Below are 23,054 nucleotides of genomic sequence, written 5' to 3'. Positions count from 1 at the left end.
ACGGGCCTGGTATCATAGCTCCACTGAGAGAACCAAGAGAAGCTCCCAGCACTGACATACCCTACAGGGCTCGTGCTATTTGTGGCTTCGTCACCTATAAGACAAGGTAAAATGACAAGAATGTGTGTCACTGGGTCTGCATCAGATTGCTGGGCTGCAGGGCAAAAATGCAAGGGAGGCCTCGCCCTTAATCCCACAGACACATAATCCTTCCCTGCCTATTGTAGTTCAGAATCTCCACTAGGAACTCTTTATGGCACAAAGCGGGTCTGTTTTCTTATGCGAAACGCAGGGTACAAGATCTACCCAATGGGGTCAAGGCTCTCTGACATGAGAAACTGGAAGTAAACATGTGACTTATGTTACACGACATAGGACAACATATGAGGGGGAATGCTGTTGGCTTTGTTAGCGTTCTCCACACCCAGGAGCAAAATTAGGAGAAGCCACAGACACTCCCAGATACCACTCCCACCCAGGAAGCCCCGCCTCTAGGGCGTGGCTCCGGCCCAGGAGCTCAGGAACAGGGCGTATTTTAGGGCAGCACGCAGCCAGTCAAGGATCCTGCTCCAAGGTGTGTGATAGGCACATGCCGTAGCCCCAGGGGCTTCATGAAGACTGTTTCCACACCAGGTCCTCCCGACTTACCAATTTGCAGTCACCTGCTTCTTTCAAACCAGTCCTTGTCCCAGAATTATCACTGACAGCTTTAGTCTGCATGGGGAAACCGGCAAAAGCGATGGAAAACCAGCTAAGGCCAGTGTAAAGGAGTCCCCCGTCTACAGGGTCCCCTTCTGGCAGCTCCTATGGCTCGTGCCCTGAAGGAAAGCCAGGGATCTGTTCGTGCTGCACTCCACAAAGGGTGAGGTTCTGGAATTCTGCTTTGAGGGGACACCATTCCTGCCTCATAGTGACTGTGATCCATCTCACCAAGAACGGTCCCTTCTTCTTTACAAACCCTGCGTGTCACGTGTCGACAAGAAGAATCTTTTGCTTCTATGAGTGTGACTGCTTATTTCTAAAAGTGCTGAAGCTTCCTTCCCATTATGGTTTTATGCTGTTACTTTCTCTGTAACCGTCCAGAGGCCTTTAGGTAATGTGACCCTGAACAAGACTTTTTGTTTTCCTTACTCAATACAGCACTAACAAAGGGCATCACTGTTGAAGTTAAAATGAATTAAGGTAAAATGAAGTGAGTCTTCTGGGGTGGGCACGGGGCGCAGAAACCTGGCGATCGCCTCTCATCTGCTCCACCTCCATTGTAGCTAGTTCCTTCCCTAAGATCAGATCGTGAATCTGTCAAGAGGCTAATGTAACAGGCTCAGAAGTGTCCTTTGCGTTTAAACACCGGAGGACGCTCAAATTGCCACCCTATCATCATCCAACACTCACAGAACTAGGAAAGCTCCTGTCCTCAAATCCCACTTCTGGCAGGCCACTAGCTTGCACATAACTGTTTTGGCGAGGGTCTCAAGTTCAAATTTTGCTTCGTTTTCAAGGCCGCCTGCCATCTGGCTGCTCCTCTGCTGTCAACAGCCTGGGTGCTCTACTCAGCCTCCCAGCGTCCCGTGACCATGTCACCCCCATTTTCCAGGTTCCAGCCGGGAATGCCTTCTGCCTGCACACTCCTCTCCCCAGGTCCTTTACGGTTCACCCCAACAAACCTCTTCACTCCACCTCCTGTAGACACAACCCCCCCCCGCCACAAACACACACACACACACTGGCCTTCCTTCCCTCACCTATGGTACCAGTTATGATGTGAGCTCACAACTTAGCATTTAAGCATCAACTGCCTTTTTTTTTTTTTTTTTTTTTTTGTAAGAGGCTCCAACGCTGGGTGGGGCTTGAACTCAAGACCCCAAGATCAAGACCTGAGCTGAGATCAAGAGTCAGACGCTTAACAAATCGAGCCACACAGGTGCCCTCCAACTGTCTCGTATTTTATAGCAGCCATTTAATATAGTCTGGTGCTACCGTCCTGGGGAAGATGGAAGGCAGGCACGACCCACATACTTGTCACTTTCTGCAAGGAGGATGTGTAAGGGATACCCCTCCTACTACTTGCTGGTCGATGCAGAACACGGCACCGTCCTCTGGAACGGGCCCAAGTTTAAGGGAAAGGTCAAAGATCCCCCCAAAGCCAGTCTCCGGGAGTTCCCCATGACCCTTGCACTTTTCCTTAAATGAGGGAATATTCCTTTAAATGTTCCATTAAATGTTCCCTAACATGAGGGGGGCACTTGCTTTCCCATGCAGGCCAGAGGCCCATTCCTCAAACCCTCTACGATCTGCAAAACAACTCCCAGGTGTTCTTTCCCCAAAGCCCAAAACTTTCTCCCAGGCCCACCTAATCCAAACCCCCTAATGCATTTAAAAACCACTTCACCCTTTCGATTAGTCTAGCCTCCTATAACTTTGTAACAGAAATTTTAAACATAGCAACAAACAATCCTGTGGCCTCTACCTTCCCTTTCAAAGAGCTAAGGAATTTGCTGAGTGTGCCAGCCGCCTCAAAGTTAAATGTAAGCAACCAAGCCTTTTGATTCTGGCAGAACTGGAGGTTTTTCCAGGGGGAGTGGAATACTCTGCTCAGGGAGACAGATGCCCTAGGAAACAATGTTTTGAAGCGGCCTGGAGAACCCATGACCAGTGTCTGAAAAATAAAGGCAAGTCTGTTCACAAGAACTCTTGCGAAACCCAGCTAGCCCAGGTGGGTTGGCCAGTTCACACTCCAGGAGCCTGAGACCTGAGTGCAGAAGCACGGACAGGTCAGGGCACCCTCTTCTAGGAATACGTGCCTGCAACACACGTTTTTAAACAGGAAACAGGAATCTCCACGCACTGGAATATCTCTTTCACCCAAGGAACCATTATTTGAGACCCAAGATGGGGACGGAGAGAGGTGGGAGGGAGGAAGGTTTCCAAGATTCCCAACCCCTAAAGTCCACCTCAGCACCCAGTGTGAATTCTGATCCCCGGACCAATCTTGTCTATTGTAGCGAACAAATAAAATAATAAATACACTAATAGCTATTTAATTTAGACTTTCTCGAAGTGGAACTTGTGATTAATAACTTTAAAGGCAAGCTTAACTTGGTAACGCTTTCTTAAGAATATTGGAGACATCATCAGTGGGAACCAAAACACGGAATGTATGCTTACCCTTTCAAGTAACAATGCAGTCAACAGAGCACTGTGCTAGGAGCTCTAAATACAAGAAATGAGTAAGACCGTCCTTGGCCTCAGGAGATCATGCTCTAGTTCTGGAGACCAACGTGCACACGTGCACACCCAAATTTCCTTGCAGAGTAAGTGCTCGACTAAAGGGACACAAAGCTTTGGGGGCCCAGAAGTAATCCATCACTACCTGTTGATTAGGGAGGTGATAGCAAGCTGAAATGACAAGAAGAAAGAGACAGGTGAGCTGAGCAGAAAAAAGTGAGGAGGATATTAACCTGCTGTGGGGTGAGGAGGGGGTGCTAAGAAGGAGAGGTCAACACAGCGAGGTAAAAGGATAAGCACAGGGATTGAGTCATGAAAGTGTTTCATCTTGGGCGCCTGGGTGGCTCAGTCAGCTAAGCATCTGACTCGTGGTTACGGCTCAGGTCGTGATCGCACAGTTTATGGGTTGGAGCCCCGTGTTGGACTCCGTGCCCGTGGCGTGGAGCCTGCTTGAGATTCTCTCCCTCTTTCTCTCTCTGCCCCTTCCTGGCTCGTGCTTTCTCTCTCTCTCTCAAAAATAAAATAAACATTAAAAAAAGAAGAAGAAGAAGAAAGTATTTCATCTCTTTAAGGAATGGAGAGTTCAGTGTCACTTGATATGGGTAAGGAGGAGGACGACTCAGAAGCCAGTATTTAAGGGAGCTTTTTAATAAACTTTTTAAATTTTAGTTCGTTATTTTCGTAACACTAGAGAAATGCAAAATAATTTCGAAAATAGGTGATTCAACTACCCAGCATGTTCCTGAGAGTCAATCACAATACTCTAAAATACTTTCAGTGTTAGGAAACCCTGAACTCACTGTGTAAACCTTGGGGGTAGGTTCTGGCTCCCATTACAGAAGCCAAAAGTACCCTTCTCTGTTCTAGCAGCAAGAACAGCCTAAGCTCAAGCCAACTGGATATTCTAGCCAAAGACTGTGAGTCTTGAGGAAAGGACACAAGGACAAAAGGTGCAGGTAAGTTACCTGCGGTAACAGTATCACCAGGAGTTCCAGGGGCACCGGTCCTCACAAGACAAGCACCGTGTCCCCGGCTGGGTTCCTGGTGTATTTTCACCTAGGTTCCTGCCCATTTTCTGGGCCTTCCTGTTAATATGTGAGCTGCCTAATATACTTCCAATAAATTGCTCTTTTGCTTAAGTTAGCCAAAGTCACTTTGTGCTTATAATCAAGAACTTCTGATAGAGACTTACATTTAAAAAAAATTAATTGTTCTGACCCCCATCATAAAAACTCAGCATTGTCTGTATCCTAAGTACTACATGACTTGGCACAATCTGCCTTGTTGCCCCAAATACCCTTTGCACAAACCCTAAAGAAATACTTGTGATCCCTCAAAGGTTCCTTCGTCTGGAAGGTCTTTCTCAGCAAATCGGAAAACTCTTTCCTTGGCACATACTCAATGCTCAAATATGTATGCTGACGGGGCGCCTGGGTGGCTCAGTCAGTTAAGCATCTGACTTTGACTCAAGTCATGATCTCACAGTTCAAGGGTTCAAGCCCTGCGCCGGGCTCTGTGCTGACAGCTCAGAGGCTGGAGCCTGCTTAGGATTCTGTGTCTCCCTCTCTCTCTCTGATCCTCCCCGGCTAGTGCTCTCTCTCTCTTTCTAAATAATAAATAAACATTAAATTATATGTGTGTGTGTGTGTGTGTGCATGCGCGCGCACAGTCTGAAAGTTTTCCGAAACTTTATCTAGTGCCACTTCCTCTGGGAAGTCATCTACCCCTTGCCCCCCGAATGTTTATATGCCACTCATCTGTGCTCCCATCACATTCCATGCATGTTTCTGCCACTATTAAACTGCCTATGTATTTAGTTCGTATTTTTCTCTCCCTGTTAACTCGTAAGTTGATCAGCAGCAGAAGACCATATCTTATTCACCTTTGTCTCTCCAGTGTCTAGCAGAAATAAAATCACAGTAAGAGCTCCAGACACGATTATTGAATCAATGAATCATCTGCGTATGTTCACAGTATGTGCTAGTTTCTAGCACATAATGGGCACTCAATAAATATATACTGATGGAATTAAGATACATCTTTAAATAACCAGTTATAAACATATTCTTAATTCTACAGAAAGTAGCTCAAAGATGATTCTCTCTCTTTCAAACCAATCAGGAGACCAAGGCTTGGTAAAAGCTACTGGGGAACAAAAACCAGAGAAAGCCACCTAGTGCTAAAACACGTTAATTACAAGCATACTATGATCCATTTCCTGTAGGGGCTCTGTCCACGATTCTGAAGTGACATCACAGGGAGTCTGCACAGGGAGAACACAAGCCAGCTCTTAGAGGAAGGTGCTCTTTCATTCTGCTCAACCCCTGCAGGTGAGCCCTGTGTCCTGGGACTGTGCCCTAAATGTAGGCTTTGGCGCGTGCTTCTTCAAAAGGTCTGGGAGCAGGACCAGAGTCAACAGACCTCTCTCTGGGGGTGCCCAGTCGCCCACCATAAGAAGAAGGAATCATCCTAGTCCCTACCTATCACGCAGAGTCACCACAAGCACATATGAGTATCCCATAAGAAAAAGATTTTATCTACAAAGAGAAAATCATCTTTTAATCTTGGATTTTAACATAAGATCCAAAGGCTAGTTAACTACCTTGACTCAAATTGTACATAATATCATAATTTTTATTTCAGGTAGATATATTTGGTAGTTAACCTATCTAAAACTAGAAGTACCTGGACTCCAGAAATTCTTTACTTCAGATAACTTAAAAAAATTTTTTTTTATCAAGACATGCTTGACATTGAAAATGATGTACATGTTCAGGGGCATCTGGGTGGCTTAGGGGATTAAGCGTTCGACTCTTGATTTTGGCTCAGGTTATGATCTCTTGGTTCATGAAATTGAACCCAGCGTCGGGCTCTGCACTGGCAGCATGGAACCTGCTTGGGATTCTCTCTCTCCCTCTCCCTCTGTCCCTCTCCTGCTCACACACTCTCTCTCTCTCTCAAAATAAATATTTAAAAAAAAAATGGATAATTAAAAAAATGTACACATTTAACATAGAAACTTGTCGAGTTTGGGGATAAGTATCCACACATGAATCCGTCACCATCATCGAGACCACAGATATACCCATCACCTCTCTAAGTCCTCTCCCACCTCCTTTATTAATATGTGTGCGTGTGATAAGAATATTTAACATACTATCTACCCTCTTAGCATGTTTTAAGCATAAAAAATACAGTATTGTTAGCTACAGGCACTACACTATATAGTCGATCTCTAGAACTATGTACTCAGGTGCGTTTTAATAAATAAGCCCTATATTTAATCAAATAAGTGAAACTTCAATAATCTTTAATCAATTTCAGGACCAGAAATGTATTCTTTTGGGTGGCCCTGGCATACATTATGTTCCCATTGAAAAAAAAAACTTACTGGCATGTGAGCTCCATTGCTTTCAAATGTGTTTCTATCACTGCAGGCAGACAGTAAGTACTTAATCTTTTCTGAACAAAGGAAAACAAACAGGATGAGAAACCTTAAAATAAACCCCAAGACACAAGATGGCAACATGAATGCATAATTATGCTTCTCAAGGCTCCCTCTCTGAGCCACAGAGGACAAGAGCAGCTCAGACCTGCCATCAGGTTCCTTCCACCGCCCTCCCTGTCTCCTTATACTCACTGTGTCTTCTTGTACTCACCTCCCTCAGGAGTCAATGTTGACTCATAACTGGACACGATAATTCAAATCAACCAATGTTCCCCCCAAACTGAACATCCCTTTAGTAATAAGAGTATAATCAATAGTAGAAGGAGCTACCACTTGTTGAGGGCCTATTGAGTGTAGGGACGATATAAAAATCACCATGTGTAATTGTCACCACCCTATTTCCGTTTTGTAGATAGGGACTAGGCTCACAGTGGTTAAGTAATGCCCAGAGGCCCAGGGCTAGCCAGCAGCACAGACAAAATCAAAGCTTTTTTTGCAACGTCATTCTGCCTTCCAAAAATTCCTCAATAACGCACACTTAATTCTGAGTCCTCTTTTCCTAATTTCTTACATTAAAATCAGGAGAGTTTTGGGGTGCCTGGATGGCTCAGTCGGTAAGCATCTGACTTCAGGGCGTTTGAGCCCCGCATCGGGCTCTGTGCTGACAGCTCAGAGCCTGGAGCCTGATTCGGATTCTGTGTCTCCCTCTCTCTCTCTCTGCTCCTCCCCCACTCACACTCTGTCTCTCTCTCAAAAATAAATTAAAAAAAAAAATTTTTTTTAAATTTTAAATCAGGAGAGTTTTGATACGCTCTTGCCTGTGGACAATGGGGAAAGGTACTGGGAAAGGTTTTCTCGGACTATATGAGGCAGAGAAGCATCCAGAACTATTTCATTTGTGCTCTTTTTCATAAAAGCTTCAAGTAATAATAGCACGCTCTCTGCCAATCACCAGAACACCAAGGCACTTGATGAAGCCGCCCCTCCCCATCCCTTCCGTTGACCACATATTAGTTTCACGATGGTGTCTCCACTTTAACAGTGGATCCCAAGGCTGTGCTGTGTCAGTCGCCTGTGCTACGTGTTCAAAATGTCACTTCCAAGCTCCATGTCAGGCCTGTCAGGATCTCCACATGTGCAGACCGAATGTCTTTTGGCCTCACTTGACAGCTGATTTGAATACAGAGGCAGGTCTAGGAGGCTTACGCTTCTCTGCCATACAAGTTCTGATATGACACATGCACTCCAAAAAAGTTGTGATAAACCGAAATCTTGTCCATCAATCACACTTGAAGCCAAAACATGACGGATCTGATGAACGCAAACGGATGAGTGAACAACTCGTCCTAAAACAAACAAACCAATCAACCTGAATCGGTTCTTCTGGTAAAGAATTCTTTGTGTAAATGTGTTACTTTTTCATAAATTCAGAGTAAAGTCAGCCATTGTAGTGCCCTTCTAATTGCTAACCTGAATGACCAGGTAAGGGAATATGGCTATTTCAGCTACATCTCAAGTATTGTTCTCAAGATACAATAAAGCGATTATACCAAAAAATACATCTAGGGGCACCTGGGTGGCTCAGTGGGTTAAGCGGCTAACTTCGGCTCAGGTCATGAGCTCACTGTCTGTGGGTTTGAGCCCCTCATCAGGCTCTGTGCTGACAGCTCAGAGCCTGGAGCCTGCTTCGGATTCTGTGTCTCCCTTCTCTCTCTGCCCGTCCCCTGCTCACGCTCTGCCTCTCTGTCTCTCTCAAAAATAAATAAACATTAAAAAAAATTAAAAACAAAGATATCTAATTCAACATGATAAGATAAAGCCTGAGAAAATGCCTACCATATTACAAGACAAATGCTTGCTAAATCTGAAACTCAAAAATCACAAAGCCACTATGTCACAGTCATGTAAGATAAGCAGCTAATTTTACAGGGAAGGAAGGCATAGAACATAACATTCATCGAGCAATACATGATACAAACATTATCTCAGGTAATTCTCACATCTCTGAGAATTAGGTCTCATTATCTCCTTTTTACCTAAACATAAACATAAACGACACGCTCTGGGTCACACAGCTCACAGCCATAAGGCTAAGACGCAAATTCGGTTTTGACTGTTCCAAAACATTCCACGGAATTTAAGCGGTATTTTAAAACACGTAGGTACTTGTGGTAGTATTTGGTTTCTTACAATTCCTATACGTTACAAAAGATCATGGGTCTGGTGAACTTGATTGGCAGCAAAATGCAGAAGTACTCGCTAATTCATCCATCTGTCAATCCATCCATCCGTGCTTTCATTCACTCAGTCATTCCACAAACATCTGTGACATTAAGCATCTGCCAGGGGAAAGATAGTGCCCGGTATGGGAACCAAAATCTGCCAGGCCAGACTTCTAAGGCAGACAACTGCCCAACAGTGGCCCAATGAGGTGATGCAGGCAAGCTCAAGGTAGCACGGACTGGCGAGCAGGGACACCAGTGTTCAGGTCCGTCTCAGAACACGCACACCTAGATCTGTAACTGTGCTAAGGGGCTATGCTTACCTCTTTCTTCTCTTAGGCCTCAATGCTTTGGATCATGGACCTCTCTAAAACAATCTGTCAAGAGCTACCTACATAGTTTCTCCCTAGGTCTAAAAGAATGCATACACACTGATTTCATGGCATTCACAACTCTAGGAGGATTATCCTCACTTCTCAGGTGCAGAAACTAAGGCACTGAGAATAACTTGCACAATTACTAAAGGGCAAAACCAGGATTCAAGCCCAGCTGGTCTGGCCCCAGAGCGTCTAGTGTTTACCACTACACCAACGGTCTTCAAACTTTTTTCAGGACCTCTTTATACTCTTAAAAATTACAGAGGACCCAATAAGCTTTTGTTTCTGTGAGCCGTATCTATCCCTCCTTACCATATCAGAAATGGAAACTGAGAAATCTTAAAATATATGCTAATTCATTTCAAAACAACAATAATGGACCCATTCTAAGTTACACGAAACATTTTTATGAAAACTCATTTCTAAGACAAAAGGCAATGCGAACATTATTATTTTACAATTTTGCAAATTTCTTTAAGGTAAGGCTTACTAGACTGCTGGATTTTCACATCTGTTCCTGCCGTCAATCTATTGTTGTAGGATTTTTATTGAAGAAGATCAAGGAAATGTGGCCTCATTCTAACATGTAATTGGAAAAAGGAGGAGTATTATGATAGCCATTCCAGATAATTGTGACTGTTCTTTGAAGCTACACCAAAAGTCAACAAGTACTAATTTCTTTTTTTTTTTTAAAACGTTTATTCATTTTTGAGAGACACAGAGAGACAGAGCTGTCAGCACAGAGCCCGACATGGGGCTCGAACTCATGAACCATGAGATCATGACCTGAGCTGAAGTCAGACGCTTAACTGACTGAGCCACCCAGGTGCCCCAACAAGTACTAATTTCTTCAAGGTGGTTGCAGTGTGAACTATAAAACTGTATCAGTGATCCTGCCTTGGATATTCCTCTATATTCTAGTACATTAAAATCTACTGGTCCATCTCTCCCTTTGGAGGGAGTTCTCTTTTCCATGATTTCATAATTTCATACATTGGTCATTTGGAAAATCATGGTTCACTGCACCGTGCAAATCCTCCACACATATGCAAATTTTTCAAGTATGTAATATCAACAAAATCACCTTTGTTAATATACAATGGATTGCAATCGTCAGGAAAGTCTTTGGCGTTTTAGGAAGTTGTCAAGTGCACAGTGGCAAATCCAAGCTTTCCAAAATTCCAGTTTTTACTGGAAAGCCTGAGTTTTATCACTGGCAACAAAGAGTGTCCATTGGTTTTCTTAAAGTGAAGGCTCCCTTCATTCGTTTTTGAGAAAACATCTAGCAAATACCCAATAAACCAAGAACTCGGAATTACCACGGTTTGTGGGTCATTCTCTCAACTACAAATGGCGTCCCACGAGAAGAGCCTTTAGCTAAGCTCCCTGCCTCGGTTTGCAGCAGGAGCACATCCTGTGTGCCTTCCATTTCATCATGCGAGGCATTAAAAAGGTGCACCTGAGGTTGGAGATTTACTACTGTGTGTGCTGGTAAGGGGCAGACAGACCACTGGTACAGTCAGTGCCCTCGCCTTGATCCATGGAAAGTTCTCCCCAGCACTGCTTTCGTACCATCAGTACAAATGTCAGTACGGTGGTCATGTGTCTTCGTGTTATTATGAAGATCGTGTTTTGGTCTCAGGAACCACCCCCCCAGCGTTCCAGGGAGCACACTTTGAGAAACATGGCTTTCCATTCTATAGCCTCTTCTGTGGGGAAGGGACCAAAAGACATGAAACTGAAAAAGAACTTTAAGATGAAAATGGCTGCAAAACCAGCTATAACTGAGAGGGAGTTGCCTCCCTGCCTGGGCAAAGAGAGGTGCCTGCAGCCCCTGGAAGTGGGGAGCCTTGAAGGCACACAGAGACCCTTTGATGTGAAGCACGGCTTGAACTCTACCTGTCAGACCAACGGACTCCAATAACTAAAGAAAACGTATCAGAGGAGAGGCGGCAGCCTCTCTAGAAAACACCTGCCCGTGAATACACCTTCTTGCCCTTGAGGGATTTTTATAAAAGGGAATACAAATCAACAATGATATTTCCCTAGAGGAAAAGGCTCCATGAGATTACTTTTAGGAGGTGGGGAGAAAAGAAACTGTAATAACTTGCCCAGCAGGAAGTCAGGCAATGCTGGGACAAAAGGAAGGATGTTAAGACATGATGACAGAAGAGAAGACAGTGATGCTATCAAGCCAAAAGACCAAAGTATTAAAAGATTTAAAGGAACAACAAAGGTAGAGGAGACAACAGCCACCAAATGGAAAGGGGGAAAAACGGGCCAATTTGTTTTGATTTGTTTTGGCAAATCTGTTTCTTAAACAATCTAAGAATCCAGGCTCTGTGAGCAAATGAGTTAACTTCTTGCTTCCTTTCACCTTATCAGTTAAGGGAGACAGTAATTGGACCTACTACTTAGGGCCGTTATAAAGATTACATATGATAATGCAAAGGGCTATGAATGGTATTCCAGCACATAATAAGTGCTCAGTAAATTTTATCTTTTTTTTTTTTTTTAATCGGTGTGGGCAAATGGAACAGGAATCAATGATATAAAATTCCCTTTCAAGAAATGATCAAATCCGTGAGCTTTTTAAAAACAGCAAGATGCTCAAGCAGATCAAAGATGAAGACATTTAAAGTTTTGTCAGACTGTTCAGCTGATTGACAAACTAGACTAAAATTGCACTTTCAATTTTCTAAGCACTTAGGTTGAGAAGCCTTAAAATATACAATTTCTCCAGGGCACCTGGGTGGCTCAACCCATTAAGCATCTGACTTTGTCTCAGGTCATGATCTCACAGTTGGTGCACTGGAGCCCCGCATCAGCCTGCCTGCTGTCAGCAAAGAGCCTGCTTCAGATCTTCTGTCCCCCTCTCTCTCTTCCCCTCCCCCGCTCACACTTTCTCTCTCTCTCTCTCTCTCAAAAATAAGCATTTAAAAAATATACAATTTCTCAGGGCGCCTGGGTGTCTCAGTTGGTTAAGCGTCTGACTTCAGCTCAGGTCATGATCTCTGTTAGCTGTGCTGACAGCTCAGAGCCTAGAGCCTGCTTCAGATTCTGTGACTCCCTCTCTCTCTGCCCCTCTCCCACTCACACACTCTCAAAAACGAACAAATGTTAAAAAAAAATTAGAAATATATATATACAATTTCTCTGAAAATAAGCTTAATGGTGCGTCCTACTATCACAGACCAAAATGAAAGAATACATGGTATTATCCAAAGGCTCTTCCAAAATTCCTAACTTGTCTACCACCTAGGCATACAAGTCAAGGGCTAGGTAGGCCTGGAGAAGGTATCAGGTACCAGGCTCTAACCTGAATACCCTCAGCTGCCTAGGGAAACTCCTCTTCAGCCAGTAGGACAAGGGGACACTTATTAGGAGGTTACAGGGGAGTGAGTACGATTTGTCCTCTCTTCTAAGCATTACAAATAAGAAGAAATAAACCTCTCCTCTTGCTCCACGGTGAATGTTCCGTAAGGAACGTTTCTGGAGACTGAGAATCTCAGGTCTGAATCAAACACAAAGGTCATCACTGTAAGCATAGATTTCACTGCTGTATTGATGAGTTGTAAGCTTTGTTTAATGGAGATATGTAGTTATTGATCAACACATTGCACTCAATGGTGAAAAACTGAGAGCTTTTCCTCTACGATCAGGAAAAAGACAAGAATGTCCTCTCTCTGACCACTTTTATTCAATACGGTACTGGAAGTCGTTGCTGCAGCAATCAGGCAAGAAAAAGAAATAAAAGGCATCCAAGTTGATAAGAAGTAAAACTGTTACTATGTGTAGATGGTATGATACTATATCGAGAAAACCCTAAAGATTCCACCAAAAAAAAAAAAAAAAAATGACACGAATCCAGAAAAGTTGCAGGATAAACAGAATTAAGAGTCCGGGTTTTTGTTTTGTTTTTTTAACTTCTTACACTAAATGAGCAAACGGCACATCATGGAGTCCTAAATACTTTTTCTACATGATTAAGGCAGACTTTGCAAACAAATCATCATGCATCATTAGCACTAATTTTCCACTGTTCTTCCCAGATTGTACAACCCCCTCAAATCAAAGAGGAAACTGAAAGGCAAATGTAGACACAATCTGCGCTGCCGCCACAGAACGTGTCTCCGATGACCCCCCTGCCACACCCCCACCTGGTAGCTGTCCAAGGGCTCCCCTCCCTCAGCTGGGAGAACCTACTGAATCTGATCTGGTCCTGGTTATGTGCGCCAGCTGCCATTCCAGCCACGCGAGCTTCCTGAAGTTCCTCAAAAGCTCCGCAGATGAACACCGCCGTGCCATCAGACCCACCTCCCACAATCCTGCAGGACACTAAACCGCACTCACTCAATGTAAAGAGATTTCTAGAATGAGACACCCCCGCGCTTCTCGTAATTCCTTGGCTGCATCTATAACTCTCATGTCCTCCCAAGCTCCCCATCAGGGAACTCTTCCCATGCTTCTAGAAGTCACGGTATCTGTAATTTAAACCCATTCCCTCTTAATCAGCTCACGGTGAAGATAAAATACTTGGGAGGCGATTATAAATTGTTTCTTGTCCTCGTAGCAGAACAAACGCAGTTCATTTGCCTTCTGTTTTCTAACACCGCACTCCATTACGTCCCTTGTAGAATATAAATTCCATGGGTGCAGAGGGCAGATATCCCAGGCCTAGTCCAGTTCCAGGCACGTGACAGAGCCTCAAATGGCAGACGGAGGACTGCATCTTTCCACTGTAGCAAATGCTCCACCTCAGTATGGACTTGCATGGTCCAGAGTCACTCATTCAGCAGGTATTTATATAGAGCGGCGAAGGCTCTGCATCCCAATGTCTGCCTAATGTATAGTCTGCCCCAAAATGAGAAATGTCATGATCCCTGAGGTTCAACATGTACCTTCCTTAAGAGAAGCTGAAAATATTTCAAAGTAGGTTCAATTAGAAGATTCGTGACTACTGCCTAACTACGAAACTTAACACTACAAAATCTGTTCACTTTACGAGCAAGTTTAATTACACATAACACATTGTACGTTCTTAAACTAATAAAGTGATCTTAGTCACTTAACAAAGGCCATTAAAATGTTAATATCTGCATTCATTCCAATTGTTGTCTCCCAATTCCCAGAATCCATTTTGGAGAAAGTTGAAGGTAAGAAACTTCAGACTTTCAGAAAATTTTACTTCTAAGCTCGGGACTGAGATAATCCATATCTCAGAGTAGACCTTTTTAGATCTTATAGTCTTAATTTTTTGTTTGGATGAATATTTTACAGGATCAAATCTCAAAGTCAGCTCAAGTAAACGTACTCCCCACTTTTCATGCCCCTGCCGCTCATGTATGATCTATCAGGCCAGTCTATCAGGTTTCCTAAAGGGTTATGTCCTTTAGCAAACCTCCTGCTTTTCTCTGACACTCCCATTACATTTAAGGTTTGTGATGCTGTTTACATTACTTCCCCAGGTCTCTTAATTTAAGCTACTGTGATTTCAGAAGGCATTTCCTTCCACTCTTCTAAAATAAAGGAGCTAAATTGGTGTTACATGCACTCTGCTGTGAATTTAATGCTGTCTCCTAGGTACCGCATCCACTGGTTTCCAAAATTCTGAAAGCACCTTGTCTATTCCTCCTCCTCTTTTATCCCCCATTGTTCAAAAACAAGATCCCAGGCAGGCGATCTTAGGGGCCCTTCTTCCCACATCACCAGTGTGAGCAATCAACCAAACTGCAGCGATAGTTAGAGACTGGTCCCTTGGGAGACAGGGCCTGGCCAGAGAATTTCACACCTACCCCTTTCCCTCAAACCCCCAGACAGAGGGAGCTTACTCAGAAGAAACTTGGTGCCCAGAGGCCTTCAGGGTGCAGTTCCTGTCCGGAAGGGAAAGGCCTGTCTCACACCTGCCTTCGGGGGTCACACTAACCAGAGCAGCCCTTATGGCTGAGAAGCAGCAGGTACCTGTGAGATGCCTCCTTCCTCCCTGGCCCAGGGCCACAGGGCACAGCACAGCCCCACCTAAGGCAAGAAGCACAGGAGCCCGGAAGACAAGATATCTATCATCCTTGTTCTTGCTCTGCCTGTTCTGAGAAGGGTGGAGGAAAGAAGCGAAAGACAGGGTAGATGAGAAGAGGTGCGAAACAACAGAAGCAGGAAGACCTGTTGTGTGGCAAGCACAGGTTCCCGGGGAATGAGTGCCTCACTAGCTGGGGTGTAGATGTGCAAAGGAAGGTGAGGCACGCCAGACGGATTTGGGAAGCCGACCACAGGGACCCGGATGTGAGGCAGGGAAAGGAACCTTACAGTGTACAGAACTTTCAAAAGTTAGGATGATGCATTGTGGAACGGTATCTGAGCAAGCCCAGACACCGGCGGAGATGAGCAAAGGCCCGCCACACCCCCCCCCCCCTTTCCCCTTGCACTGACAAAGGCTGGTTCAACAGTGGAACAGACCCAAGGCGGAGGAGTCCAGGCTGGCTCGAGATCTCCCCAGGAGAACCTCTCAGTGCTAACTCTGCACTGGCGTTTCTATTTGCTGCTCTCAAGGACCTGGGAGAATCCCAGGAACGGAATCAAGGCCACAAACATCCCTGGGAACAGCCTCCTGTAAGAGCCTGCTAACCTGGTAAACTCTACCTACTCCCGGCATACCCCAAATGCCTCTCTGACCCACCCTCCGAATGAAATGAGCCTCCAGAGATGAGGTTCAGGGGCGCCTGGGTGGCTCAGTTGGTTAAGCATCCAGCTTCAGCTCAGGTCATTATTTGATGGTTCGTGGGTTCAAGCCCTGTATCGGGCTCTGTGCTGACAGCTCAGAGCCTGGAGCCTGCTTCGGATTCTGTGTCTCCCTCTCTACCCCTTGCCCACTCACACTCTGTCTCTCTTTCTCTTTCTCTCAAAAATAAATATTAAAAAACAAAACAAAACAAAAACAAATATAAGGTTCAGGTTGGCAGAGGGTTTGCCCTGTGGTCTTTTCTCCCATTCAGTCCACGCAGGACTTCAACAGGAAAGTGATTCATTTCAGTCAAAACTGTGTCACCTTCCCGTCCTATGAAGCCCCATAATGTTGCTGTCAATCAAACCGGGACTATCATGTCTCTAACAGCACTGACCAGTGAAACTCACTGCAAGGACAGAAATAGCTGCTGGCATATGAACTGTGCCTAACAGGACTGAGGATTTTTAGTTCATTTACTTTTAATTAACTTTGATCGCCAACATGTGGCTAGTGGTTACTGTGGACAGTGTAGACCCAGAACTCAAAATAAAAATAGACGGGGGTCAGGGGCACCTGGGTGACTCCGTCGGTTAAGGGTCTGGCTCTTGATTTCAGCTCAGCTCATGATCTCGTGGTTCATGGGATGGAGCCCCGCATCGGGCTCCGTGCTAGGCATGGAGCCTGCTTAAGATTTTCTCTCCCTCTCTCTCTGCCCTCTCCCTATCCACGCCCCCTCAAAAAAGACAAAAAACAAAAAACAAGAAACAGACGGGGGACAGATCACATCTTCCAAGGATGCCAGAAAAAAACAAAAAACAAAAAACAAAAAAAACTTCATGGAATTGTATTTCTCTACCGTGAAGAAGTGGACAGTCCAGCATCTGTTCAAGCTATTTTCCAGCACTGAACCCTTCTTTGGTCATTACCACGTTCACACATCAAGTATCTATTTTGAAGGCCCTCAGAGACCCTACCCCCACCTTCTGTTTACTGCGGGAACCTTCTCCACGAAGACCCTGCGGATTTCCTGCGGTCTTTACAAGCCCCGCAGCAGCAGTGAAATTCAGCATCAAGAGAAGCAGTTCATCCCCACGTCCAAGGATACTGTCCTGAAGGGCAATCAAGGACGCTCCAAGTAATAAATGAATTCTGAACCATGCTCTACCTTGTATTTAGTCCTTTCGTATGTGTTATCTCACTGAAGCCTCACAATTACCTTTCGATGGAAGTACTGAGTCAGCACATTCATTTTACAGAGGTTAAGTGACTTAGCCAAGGCAATATGGCTTGTGGATGGTAACAATACACCGTAACTTGGAATATTTCCCAAGGACCGAGGAGGATGAAAGACAGCAGAGAGAAGGAAAAGTCGGCCTGGAAAGGGGGAAGGCACAGAAGAATGATTAGAGCCAAGCATTTGGTTATGCAGATCAATTCATCACCTTAGAAATCAATCTAGCTCAGTCTCTGTCGTTTAAACATGAACACATGCGGTTCCAAAGAGTTAAGCACCTCAGTCGAGGTCCAATGAAAAGGAGACTATGCTCTAAAATACTGGTTCCCAAAGTGTGGTCCCGGGACCAGCAGGAACAGCATCACCTGGAAACTTGTGAGAAATTCAGATTCTCAGGCCCCTCCAAGAGCTAACTGAAACAAAACTCTCGGGGCGGGGCTCACAGACTGTTTTGTTCAAACATAGCATCACCTCATCACCCCCCTTTCAGAGCCATTGCTCTAGGAGTATATATCTAAGGTCCATTCCATTTCCTCTGGGAAACAAACAACATGGTCATCAAGGGAAAGGAAAGGGAGCTGCCGGGTGTGAAGCATCCTGGTGACATCAGCCCTGACCTAACATACACCTAGGCTAACAGGCACTGTAAACTCCAGCCAGCACACAGACCTCCCGCCACCTCCCGTGGCTGGGGCAGAGAGGAAACTGTTCTTTACTCAAAAGTTTGGGTTTATAGGCAGGAAAAAAAGGTCTATTTTATAGCCAGTACTAGATCGGGCATAGAGTACCCTACCTTCTAACCTCATTCAATAAATAATATTTGGTACATGCCCAACTGTGAAAAGCTAAGTTTCTGTGAGTAAAAACTGGGATTCCAGTTTCTCGGAAAAAGGAGATAGATGAAAATGCACATAACATCATAAAGCCCTGGGTCTATAATAATAATAATAATAATAATAATAATAATAGCAGCAAGTGTTTACTGAATGCTTTCAATTTGCCCAACATGGTATATAGGCACTGTTTCTCCTGCAACTCCAGGAGGCAACTGTTTCCATTTCATCCATGAGGCTTTAACAGGTCAAATGCCCTGAGATTACACAGCAAGGAGGAAGGAGGGTCAGGAAGCAAGCCAGGTCTACTGTTCCTAAACAATCCAAAATACTACCTCCTTTTCCATTTTAACACGTTCTAATTTTGAAGCTGTTTAACTTCATTCAGACTCTTTATGTTAGTGAGCTGTCAGTACTGGATCTTTATTATTTTTTTAAGCTGTTATGCCACGTACAGTACAAAAAAGCCCTCAACCGCCCAGTTTACCCCAAGTCCTTCAGTATGTGCTCAAGAACCAGGGTAACTCACACTGAAGAATTCATGGCAACACAGACATCCAAAAACTGGATCAAAGGCAAGAATCGATTTCATTCCCACCATGCTTGGGCAACGTGCCCAGGAAAGCCCTGACCCCCCGATCAAAGCGAGCCCTCTCAGCTCAGTGCTCCACGGCATAGCATGCTTATCTCCTTTACTGTACATAATACATGGAAATGTCCACACAATGACCGCACTAAGGGGTGAGCTCTTAAGAGTGGGAACATGCCTGATTCAACTGTGTGCTTCTAGAACACTAAATACATAATAAACACCTAAGGGATGGTTTTCAAGTAGGGCAGCAAGACATACACATTCTTAAGAGGGGGTAAAAGTGAACTACAGTTTAAATATACAATATAAAACTATGAAACAAAAAAAGAAAACGTAGGAGAAAATCTTTGGGATGGAGGCCGAGGCAAAATGTTCTTAGATTTGACACCAAAATCACAACCCATAAAAGGAAAAAAACAAAAACAAAAACATATAATACGTGGGACTTCATCAAAATTAAAAACATTTGCCCTACAAAAGATCCTGTTAAAAAGATAAAAAAGGCAAACTACATACTGGGAAAAAAAAAAAAAATATATATATATATATATGTATACAAGCCATATATATGGCAAAGGATTCATATTTAGAATATATGAAGAACTCTCAAAGCTCAACTGTAAAAAAGAAACCAACAACAACAACAACAAAAAAAAACAATCCAGTTAGAACATGAGCAGACATTTCACCAAAGAGGAGATACAGATGGGAAATAAACACATGAAAAGATGTTCAACATCATTAGCCATTAGGGAATGCAAATTAAAGCCAGGATGAGACTAGAACACTTGTTGGGACAGCTACAATAATAAACCAATGCTGGTGAGGTTGCAGAGAAACCCAATCTCTCCTACGTGGCTGGGGGGAATGTAAAATTGTACAGCCACTCTGGAAAAGTTTGGCAGTTTCTGAGAACACAAAATATACACTTAACCATTCAAAATCCAGAAATCACACTCCTGGGCATTGATCCCGCAGGAAGGAAAACATGTCTGTACAAAACCCGGTGCACACATGTTCATAGCAACTTTTAATTGTAAGAGCCCAAAGCTGGAAACAACCTAAATGTCCTTCAGTAGGTGAACGGTTAAGCGAGCTGTGGTATAACCATACCATGGAATACTACTCAGCAATAAAAGGGAACAGACTCTTGATAATGTGACAGCTTTGAGTGGATCTCAAGGGTGTTCTGTTGAGTGAAAACCCTCATCTCAAAAGGTCATATGCCACATGATTTTATTTAACTTATGTTTTTTTTCTTTTTTAGAGAGAAAGGAAGAGAGCACAAGCAGGGGGGAGGAGCAGAGAGAGAGGGAGAGAGAGGGAAAATCCCAAGCAGCCTCCATGCTCAGTGCAGAGCCCAACACGGGGCTCAATCCCATGACCCTGGGCTCATGACATGAGCCAAAATCAAGAGTCGGATACCCAACTGACTAAGCCACCTAGGCGCTCCCCACATGATTTTATTTATGTAACACTCTCAAAATGATAGATAGAGATGGAGAAGAGATTAGTGGTTATCGGGGTTTAGAGATGGGTGCGGGGAGGAGAGAGTGGATGCCATCATGAAGGAGTGGCACAAGGAACATCCTTGAGGTGATGAGATAGTTCTGTATCTTGACCATGATGGTGGTTACCGGAATCTACACGTGTGAAAAAATTGCTTAGAAGGATATATGCACAAACACAAATGTGTGCATGTAAAACCAGTGAAATCTGACGATGCTCTGTGGATTGTACCAATGTCAATTTCCCAGTTCTATTGTACTGTGGTTATGTAAGATGCTACCAATGGAGGAAAATGGGTGAAGAGTACACAGGACCTCTCTACTATTTTTGCAACTTTCCATAAAGCTATAATCATTTCAAAGTTACAAGTTTTTTTTTTAAACAAAGTGAACTACAGGCATTTAACTTAAAAGCAAAACCAAATGAAAGAAAAAGAGGTGTACTGGCCAGTGAGATTCCAAACACAGATTTAAACGCACACAGTAGGACTATGTGACTTCATTTTTTTTTGAAGTTAAATCCAATTCTCCACAGTCTTAACGGGGATACATTTCCTAACACCTTACAGCTACCTCCCTATCCCCCTCATAAAATAAAGTAAAATAATTTTAAAAAAGGAAAAAAAAAAAAAAAAAAAAAGCCTGATGTGTGAACCCCTTTGGGAAACCAGGAGTCCTATCCTGTCCTGGAATGAACAGGCCTTGTTTCACAAGAACAGAGGCCAAGGGCCTCACAATTTAGAGAACCCGGCAGGGTGCCAACACACAAGCCCAGGCGTGGCTTCCTTCAGCAAAACTACTGTACTGACCTACCCACAATGGCCAAAATTTAAATTTTGCCTTTCTTCCAAGACAAAACAAAGTCAAACCAACAAAATAAAATTAAAAAAAAAAATCACTAAGCAAACAAACAAAAACCTCAACAACCTCAGACTATTTCCAACCAACCTTATAATTAAATATGTCCTCTTGGTTGACCTCCAAAATACCCCTTGCTTTTCAAGTATTCTATTGCCTAGTGAATTCTGGGACACAAGAGCCTACCAAAATTAATGAAAAAATGGGAGGAGAAAAATTATTCCAAACGCTAGAGAATTACCTGACCAGAGCTGCTTCTGTATGCATTTGAAATGCAGATAGCCACAGGGAGGTTTGGGGGGGGCGGGGCGGGGGTGCTACTTGGGGAGAATTTTGCATATCAGAACTACTAACAGGTCTTATGGAGTTAACTTCCTTTTATTTGATTGGCCTGGAAAAGCTTTCAGATTTTTACATTTTCACTAGCAAGTCCCTTATTTCAGAAGTCATTATTTTTTTAAAAAAATAAAAATAAAAGCCTTACGTGATACAGTACTTTACCATTTTCAAAGCAGCTCCACAAATTACTATGGAGAAAAACAACACTGGTACCTAAGGGTTGCACTTTTCCGCTAAACACTCACCAGCCAGGCTGCCTTCCAATTTCAATTAGTTCGGCCATCTTTCCCCTAGGCCCTGGGTCCGCTCTTCTCCACAGGGGCAGATATCAAAAAAAAAAAAAAAAAAAAAGAAAGAAAGCATAGTTCTACCCAGAGAAGCCTCCGGACTCACTGGCCAAGGGCAGACACTCTCAAGTCTAATCAGCAGAGTGCCTTCTCATAAAATTACTCACATTTCTGCATTCATGTGCTTTTCTTAACGACAGCACTTTTAAATCTCATTTAAACTGAAAGTCCTCCATTAGCTTCCATGAAAAGATGTATTTTTAAATGCTTTGATCTCCACATGCCCTTCGGTACATTAGTATTCTTCGCTCTCCACCATCAGCACAGAACCTAAAAGACCAAGACTTCTGTGCATTTTAAAAAGAAGAGGGAGGGAGAATAATTATAAGTGCAGCACCTTCTCGCTCTCCTATCCCCTTGCAGGATTTACCAGGTTTCCTTATTTATCTTGAGAAATGTATCTCACAAAAGCCAAACTATACCCATCCAAAAACTAAACATCCCCCCAGACCCCACCAGGGAGAGTGGAGGCATCTCTAAAACCTCTGCTGGACGTCTTCCTCCTCTTCACTGTGGTCAAATCAGTGGTTTCCAACCCTTTACTCCTCTGCAAAACAGCTCAAAATGTATTCAAATATTGTTACCACACAATTCCATAAAGAATGCTCGTAGTAGATGCACTACAATGCTCAGAACCCCATCCTGGGAAATAAATTTCACATTGGTCTAGATTCTTCGAGAACTTGCAATGCAGAGAGCTCCCTTAATCCTTACCCTGGATCTGACATCTACAGAGAGCTACTGGGGTCCAGCAGCCGTGGGCAGTCAGGAATGGGGGGCAGCTAGGAGTGGGGGGGGGCAGCCAGGAGTGGGGGACAGCCAGCAGTGGGGGGGGGGCAGCCAGGAGTAGGGGGGCAGTCAGCAGTTGGGGACAGCCAGGAGTGGGGGGGCAGCCAGGGTTGTGGGGGGGGGGGAGGGGAGACGGGGAGGGGGCAGTCAGCAGTGGGGGACAGCCAGCAGTGGTGGGCAGCCAGGGGAAATCTTAAGTCAGTTTGGCAGGGACCGACCCATGTCTGTTCAACATTTCAAGCCTTGACTTTTCACTTCCCGAAAAGGAAGGAAGTTTTTTGGAATAGTAGCTATTAATATTCCTCTATTCTGGTTTTACTCGCTTATGGCAAGTAACGTTATTGTTTGGGGTGTTCCAAAGAGCATCTTTGGGTAACACAACTGACTCTCGCGACCGCCTACCCACGCCGTCACCGAGGACTTGACAGGCAGTACAAAAGCTCGATTCTCCTAACATGCCTCAAAAGAAGGAAATGGGCAACCATGTCCGCACTTTATCAGGGCTGAGCAAAGGAGATGAGGGACCAAGGACACAAAATGTTCCGTCCCAAGAGCAAAGCC

The 23,054-nt window shown here is 44.1% G+C and overlaps 1 protein-coding gene across 9 annotated transcripts in view; it reads right to left on the bottom strand.

Annotated features, from left to right (window-relative positions):
• AMOTL1 (angiomotin like 1) overlaps nt 1–23,054 on the bottom strand; it is a 153,046-nt gene that overhangs the window by 73,964 nt on the left and 56,028 nt on the right. The window contains exon 2 of one of the 9 annotated variants that reach the window (XM_078432983.2): nt 6,617–6,687. The exons of the other annotated variants lie outside the window; for them this stretch is intronic. The gene's annotated coding sequence lies outside the window, so the exon portion shown is untranslated. The remainder of the gene's footprint in view (nt 1–6,616; nt 6,688–23,054) is intronic. 9 annotated transcript variants of the gene reach the window in all.

The sequence above is a fragment of the Panthera onca genome, chromosome D1, assembly GCF_046562875.1.
Source record: "Panthera onca isolate mPanOnc1 chromosome D1, mPanOnc1 haplotype 2, whole genome shotgun sequence".
Taxonomy (NCBI): Eukaryota; Metazoa; Chordata; class Mammalia; order Carnivora; family Felidae; genus Panthera; species Panthera onca.
The sequence above is the reverse complement of the archived record's forward strand: the minus strand, read 5'-3'. Positions and strand labels throughout refer to the sequence as shown.